Consider the following 8,163-nt stretch of genomic DNA (forward strand, 5'->3'; position numbering starts at 1 on the left):
AAAAACTAATAATATTCTACTAAAAACTAATTAAAACATACTAAAATCTACATGAAATTACCCCCAAAAAGCGTATAAAATATCCGCTCATCACTCAATCAATCATGATTGCTAAGAGGTCAATGAGTTACATGATTGAAGATGAGATGAACTAGATTTAATCCCTAGAGAACAATATCTCCCAATCTCAATGAATTCCCCTATTCTTATCTTCCACATTCTTTATAGCTTTGTTTGCAATTCTGTTAATCCCCCATTCCCATTTACAATTCAGTCATTTACATTTCTGCACTTTGCTATTTCCTTTTATGCACCTTACTTCTTCTCTTTACTTTTGAGTCATTTACTTCCCTGTTCATTTTCAATCCTGCAATCATACTCTCTATTGCCTAGCTTGACTAATTCACAATTAATTAACATTGCTCAAATCTACCAATCTCTATGGATATGATCCCACTCCACTGTGGGTTATTACTTGACGATAATTTTGGTGCCCTTGCCAAGAGAATAGATTCATTATAAAAAATTTTGTGGGGTGTAAATTTCGGCCGATCAAGTTTTATGGTGCCATTGTTGGGGATTGGTTTGAATTTGAAAATTACTAAATTGATCGGAGATCTAGATTAAGCATTTTAATTACTTTGTTATATTCTTTTCAGTTTCTTTTCCCATCTCTTATTCTGTTTTGCTTTCGCTTTAGTCATTTTAGTTACTCATTGTTTATATTTCCATTAGTATCATACTAACTATTTGATCAATTGCATCAACCAAGCTAACTACTAACCTCAACAAGAATTTTCACTTCACTTATCCTCTGCTGACTGTTTGCTGTATGTATGACAAGTTGAAGGGGAGAAACTTCATCATCCTTCGATAGTGAACCTGAGAGGACCTTCCATAGATTAAGGAGGGAAGCAAGAGGCAAAGTCATAGTAGGAGAGGAAGTAGTGGAGGAAGATCTGAGAACCACTATGGAGGAAGAGGTATATAACCATGTTGGAGAGGAAGCTGGCAATCATATTGGGCAAGAGAGGAGAGTCTTAGGCTCATACATCAACCTAAATCCAGGAAACTATGGCAGTAGCATTCTGAAGCCAACAATTCATGCTAGCAACTTTGAGTTGAAACCTCAACTCATCACACTTGTCCAGAATAATTGTTCATATGGAGGGGGTGCCTAGGAGGACCCAAACCAACATCTCACTACATTCTTGAGGAAATGTGACATTGTAAAGTCCAATGGTGTACACCCTAACACCTACAAGCTACTTTTGTGCCCTTTCTCACTCAGAGATAAGGCAGCAAAGTGGTTGGAAGCATTTTCCAAGGAGAGCTTGACTACATGGGAGGAGGTTGTAAACAACTTCCTAGCAAGATTTTACCCACCACAGAGAGTCAATAGGTTGAGAACTGAGGTGCAAACATTCAGGCAGCAAGATGGTGAAACACTTTACGAGGCCTAGGAGAGGTTCAAAGACTTGACAAGGAAATACCCCCCAGATATGTTCAACAAATGGGTTTAACTACGCATCTTCTATAAAGAGCTATCATATTGATGAGCGGATAATTTATACGCTTTTGGCATTGTTTTTACATAGTTTTTAGTATGTTTTAGTGACTTTTTAGTATATTTTTATTAGTTTTTATGCAAAAATGACATTTCTAGACTTTACTATGAGTTTGTGTGTTTTTCTATAATTTTAGGTATTTTCTGGCTGAAATTGAGGGACCTGAGCAAAAGTTTGATTCAAAGGCTGAGAAAGGATTGCAGATGCTGTTGGATTCTGACCCTTCTGCACTCGAAGTAGATTTTCTTGAGCTACAAAAGCCTAACTGGCACGCTCTCAATTGCATTGGAAAGTAAACATCTTGGGCTTTCTATCAATGTTTAATGTTCTATACTTTGCCCGAGATTTGATGGCCCAAACTGGCGTCCAAACACCCACCAGAGACCCTTTTCTAGCGTAAAATGCCAGAACTGGCACCAGAACTGGAGTTAAATGCCCAAACTGGCCTCCAAGCTGGTGTTTAACTCCAAGGATGGCCTATGCATGTGAAAGCTTCAAAGCTCAACCTAAACACACCAAGTGGGCCTCGAAAGTGGATTTCTACACTATCTACTCATTTTCTGTAAATCCTAGTAACTAGTTTAGTATATATAGCACTTTTTACTATTGTATTAGAGAGGGCAAACATAGTCTCTGATCTATCTAAAACCACTCTCAGTTTCATGAATGAAACAAGGTCCTCCATAAGAAATTTGGAGGCACTAGTGGGTCAACTGAGTAAAAGAGTTACTGAAACTCCTCCTAGTACTCTTCCAAGCAATACAGAAGAGAATGCAAGGCCATAACTATAACCAAAATGGCCGAACCTGGAGAGAGTGAAAAGGCAGTGATTCCCAGTGAGAAAGACCTCAAGAGATGTCCACTGACCAATAAGGAGTTTCCTATTGAGGAACCAAAGGAATCTGAGGCTCACACAGAGACCATAGAGATTCCACTGAACTTACTATTGTCATTCATGAGCTCTGATGAGTATCCTTCCTCTAAAGAAGACGAAGATATTGTTGAAGAGCAAGTTGCTCAGTATCTAGGAGCAATCATAAAGCTGAATGCCAAGTTAGTTGTTAATGAGACTTGGGAGGATGAACTTCTATTGCTCATCAATGAACTGAATACCTGGATTCAGCAGACATTACCTCAAAAGAAACCGGATCCCAGAAAGTTCTTAATACCTTGCACCATAGGCACCATGACCTTTGAGAAGGCTCTGTGTGACCTGGGGTCAGGTATCAACCTCATGCCACTCTCTGTAATGGAGAAACTAGGGATTTTTGAGGTGCAAGCTACAAGAATCTCACTAGAGATGGCAAACAAATCAATGAAACAGGCTTATGGACTTGTAGAGGATGTCTTAGTGAAGGTTGAAGGCCTTTACATCCCTGCCGACTTCATAATCCTAGACACGGGGAAGGATGAGGATGAATCCATCATCTTTGGAAGACCCTTCCTAGCCACAGCAAGGGCTGTGATTGATGTGGACAGAGGAGAGTTAGTCCTTCAATTGAATGAGGACTACCTTGTGTTTAAGACTCAAGGATCTTCTTCTGTAAACATGGAGAAGAAGCATGAAAAGCTTCTCTCAATACATAGTCGGACAAAGCCCCCACACTCAACTTCTAAGTTTGGTGTTGGGAGGCCACAATCATGCTCTGAGCATCTGTGAAGCTCTGTAAGAGCTTCCTGTCAAGTTATTGACATTAAAGAAGTGCTTATTGGGAGGCAACCCAATTTTATTTATCTATATTAATTACTTTTTCATTTTATTTTCCATTGCTATTATATGTTTTCTTTAGGTTGATGATCATGTGAAGTCACAAAAACAGCTATAGAATTAAAGCAGAATAAAAAATAGCATTAAAAATAGCACACCTTGGAGGACAAGCTTACTTGCATTTAAACGCCAGTAAGGATAGCAAAATGGGCATTTAACGCTTGGTCTGGCAGCATTCTGGGCGTTAAACACCAGAAATGGCAGCCAGACTGGCGTTTAATGCCAGAAAAGAGTGTATGGTGTCTGGCTGGCGTTAAACGCCAGTAAGGGTAGCAGAATGTGCGTTTAACGCCCAGTCTGGTAGTATTCTAGGCGTTAAATGCCAGAATTGGTAGCCAGCCTGGCGTTTAATGCCAGGAAAGGCAGCAAAGCTGGAGTTTAATGCCATAAATGGCACACAGAGGGCGTTTAAATGCCAGAAAGGTGTAGGGATGAGAAATCCTTGACACCTCAGGATCTGTGGACCCCACAGGATCCCTACTTACCCCAACTCATTCTCCACCTTCTTCACATCTTTCCATACACTCTTCTCCAAACACCATTCACCTATCAAATCCTACCCTCTTCCCCATAATCCCTTCACCATTCACATCCATCCACTATTTCCCAAAATAAACCCCACCTACCTCACCATTCAAATTCAAAACCATTTCCCTCCCAAACCCACCCGTTTTCACACGGATTCCCTCCCTCTCTTACCCTATAAATACCTGATGAGCGGATAATTTATACGCTTTTTGGCATTATTTTTAGTGTGTTTTTAGTATGTTTTAGTTAGTTTCTATTATATTTTTATTAGTTTTTAGTTAAAATTTACTTTTCTGGACTTTACTATGAGTTTGTGTGTTTTTCTGTGATTTCAGGTATTTTCTGGCTGAAATTGAGGGACCTGAGCAAAAATCTGATTCAGAGGCTGAAAGGGACTGCAGATGCTGTTGGATTCTGACATTCCTACACCCGAAGTGGCTTTTCTGGAGCTACAGAAGCCCAAATGGCGCGCTCTCAATCGTGTTGGAAAGTATACATCCTGGGGTTTCCAGCAATGTATAATAGTCCATACTTTATCCGAGATTTGATGGCCCAAACAGGCGTTCCAAGTCAGTTCAAGAATTCTTGCGTAAAACGCCGGAACTGGCACAAGAATGGGAGTTAAATGCCCAAACTGGCACAAAAGCTGGCGTTTAACTCCAAGAAGAGCCTTTACACATGAAAGCTTCAATGCTCAGCCCAAGCACACACCAAGTGGGCCCGGAAGTGGATTTTTATGTAATTTACTCATCTTTGTAAACCTTAAGCTACTAGTTCTCTACAAATAGGACCTTTTACTATTGTATTTTCATCTTTTGATCACTTTAGATCTCTAGATCATCTTTGGACGTCTAGTTCTTAGATTATGGGGGCTGGCCTCTCGGCCATGCCTAGACCTTGTTCTTATGTATTTTCAACGGTGGAGTTTCTACACACCATAGATTAAGGTGTGGAGCTCTGCTGTACCTCGAGTATTAATGCAATTACTATTGTTCTTCTATTCAATTCGGCTTATTCTTGTTCTAAGATATCACTTGTTCCTCAACTTGATGAATGTGATGATCCGTGACACTCATCATCATTCTCACCTATGAACGTGTGCCTGACAACCACCTCCGTTCTACCTTAGATTGAGTGGATATCTCTTGGATCCCTTAATCGGAATCTTCGTGGTATAAGCTAGAATTGATGGCGGCATTCAAGAGAATCCGGAAGGTCTAAACCTTGTCTGTGGTATTCTGAGTAGGATTCAAGGATTGAATGACTGTGACGAGCTTCAAACTCGCGATTGTGGGGCGTTAGTGATAGACGCAAAAGAATCACTGGATTCTATTCCGACATGATCGAGAACCGACAGCTAAATAGCCGTGCTGTGACAGAGCGCGTTGAACATTTTCATTGAGAGGACGGGACTGTAGCCATTGACAACGGTGATGCCCAACATACAGCTTGCCATGGAAAGGAGTAAGAAGGATTGGATGAAGACAGTAAGAAAGCAGAGAGATGGAAGGGACAAAGCATCTCCATACGCTTATCTGAAACTCTCACCAATGAATTACGTAAGTATCTCTATCTTTATTTTATGCTTTATTCATAAATCATCTATAACCATTTGAATCTGCCTGACTGAGATTTACAAGATGACCATAGCTTGCTTCATACCAACAATCTCCGTGGGATCGACCCTTACTCGCGTAAGGTTTATTACTTGGACGACCCAGTGCACTTGCTGGTTAGTTGTGCGAAGTTGTGATAAAGAGTTGAGACTGCAATTGAGTGTACCATGTTGATGGCGCCATTGATGATCACAATTTCGTGCACCAAGTTTTTTGCGCCGTTGCCGGGGATTGTTTGAGTTTGGACAACTGACGGTTCATCTTGTTGCTTAGATTATGTATTTTTCAGAATTTTTAAGAATGAATTCTAGTGTTTCAAGGTGATGTTCTCATCATCACCAAATTTGATTGATCTTCATTAATTTAGCTCTTGAATGTAATGTCCTGCTGAAGCTTGGCTAGCCATGTCTAATTCCTTTAGACTAAAGCTTTAGACTAAGATTGCATGATTCCTGGAATTCTTATTAAAAATTTTGAATCTCTTTGTTTTCTTCTCTATATAATTTTCGAAAAATCCAAAAAAAATTACAAAATCATAAAAACCAAAAATATTTCTTGTTTGAGTCTAGTGTCTCATTTTAAGTTTGGTGTCAATTGCATGTTTCTGTTCCTCTTGCATTTATCATGTGTCTTCATTGATCTTCAAGTTGTTCTTGATGATTTACATGCTCTGATCTTTAAATTCTCTTGTTTTGTGTGTTTTGTTGTTTCTCATATGCATTCTCAATTTGTTAGTGTCAGTAGTATACAAACTTTTAAGTTTGGTGTGTTGCATGCATTGTTTATTTGATTTTAGTTGCATTTTGATTTTTCCTCCTCATAAAAAAAATTCAAAAAAAAATTTTAAATTTTTGTCTTTTCAAGTCAATAATACAGAGAATTGAAGATTCAGAACATTCAGCAGAGGAATTACACAGAAAAAGATGGGCGTTCAAAACAACCAGTGAAGAAGGAAAACTGGCGTTTAAACGCCAGCCAGGGTACCTGGCTGGGCGTTTAACGCCCAAAAGGGTAGCATTTTGGGCGTTAAACGCCAGAATGTATACCATTCTGGGCGTTTAAGGCCAGGATGGCACAAGAGGGAAGATTTTGTTTTTAATTCAAATTTTTTTCAAGTTTTCAAAATTTTTCAAAATCAAATATTTTTCAAATCATATCTTTTCAATCATATATTTTCAAAGGCAATTTCTTTCCATTTTCAAAAATACTTGCTAACAATTAATGATTTGATTCAACATTTCAAGTATGTTGCCTTTTCTGTTGAGAAAGGTTTAATGTTTGAATCATATCTTTTCTTGTTGGCCAAGTCATTGATTTTAAAAATCAAATCTTTTTAAATTGTTTTTCAATCATATCTTCTCAATCATATCTTTTTAAAACTATATATTTTCAATCATATCTTTTTAATCACATCTTTTTCAAAATAAGTTTTCAATCATATCTTTTTTATTTCTAATTTCAAAATCTTTTTCAAAAATCACTTTATCTCTTTCTTCAATTTTGAAAATCATTCTTCAATTTTTCATAATGTTTTTAAAATCTTTTTAATTTATTTTCGAAAATTTCTTCCTCTCTTCTCACATCCTTCTATTTATGGACTAACATGTACAATTCGAACTCTATCTTACTAAGCTCGAATTCTTCTACCTCTTTCTTCTATTTTTCTTTTCCTTTGACACCTCAAGGAATCTCTATACTGTGGCATAGAGGATTCCATATTTTCTTGTTCTCTTCTCTTTCATATGAGCAGGAGCAAAGACAAAGGCATTCTTGTTGAAGCTGACCCTGAACCTGAAAGGACCTTGAAGCGAAAGCTAAGAGAAGCTAAAGCACAACTCTCTGTAGAGGACCTAATAGAAATCTTCAAACAAGAAGAAGACATGGCAGCCGAAAACAACAACAATGCCAACAATGCAAGGAAGGTGCTGGGTGACTTTACTGCACCTACTCCTGACTTCTATGGGAGAAGCATCTCTATCCCTGCCATTGGAGCAAACAACTTTGAGCTTAAGCCTCAATTAGTTTCTCTAATGCAACAGAATTGCAAGTTCCATGGACTTCCATTGGAAGATCCTCATCAGTTTTTAGCTGAATTCTTGCAAATCTGTGACACTATTAAGACCAATGGGGTTGACCCTGAGGTCTACAGACTTATGCTATTCCCTTTTTCTGTAAGAGACAGAGCTAGAATATGGTTGGACTCACAACCTAAAGAAAGCCTGAACTCTTGGGAAAAGCTAGTCAATGCCTTCTTTGCAAAGTTCTTTCCACCTAAAAAATTGAGTAAGCTTAGAGTGGAAGTCCAAACCTTCAGACAAAAGGAAGGTGAATCCCTCTATGAAGCTTGGGAAAGATACAAACAATTGATCAGAAAGTGTCCTTCTGACATGCTTTCTGAGTGGAGCATCATAGGTATCTTCTATGATGGTTTGTCTGAACTGTCCAAGATGTCATTGGATAGCTCTGCTGGAGGATCTCTTCATCTGAAGAAGACGCCTGCAGAAGCTCAAGAACTCATTGAAATGGTTGCAAATAACCAATTCATGTACACTTCTAAAAGGAATCCTGTGAACAATGGGACGAATCAGAAGAAATGAGTTCTTGAGATGAATACTCTGAATGCTATATTAGCTCAGAACAAAATATTGACTCAGCAAGTCAATATGATTTCTCAAAGTCTGTC

The 8,163-nt window shown here is 38.5% G+C and overlaps 1 non-coding gene across 1 annotated transcript; it reads right to left on the minus strand.

Annotated features, from left to right (window-relative positions):
• Positions 1–7,765: 7,765 nt before the first annotated feature.
• On the minus strand, positions 7,766–7,873 carry LOC112793386 (small nucleolar RNA R71). The gene has a single exon (XR_003198080.1). It is a non-coding gene; the product is annotated as a small nucleolar RNA R71 (small nucleolar RNA).
• Between the last annotated feature and the right edge of the window lie 290 nt (positions 7,874–8,163).

The sequence above is a fragment of the Arachis hypogaea genome, chromosome 3 (genome assembly GCF_003086295.3).
Source record: "Arachis hypogaea cultivar Tifrunner chromosome 3, arahy.Tifrunner.gnm2.J5K5, whole genome shotgun sequence".
NCBI classification, from domain to species: domain Eukaryota; kingdom Viridiplantae; phylum Streptophyta; class Magnoliopsida; order Fabales; family Fabaceae; genus Arachis; species Arachis hypogaea.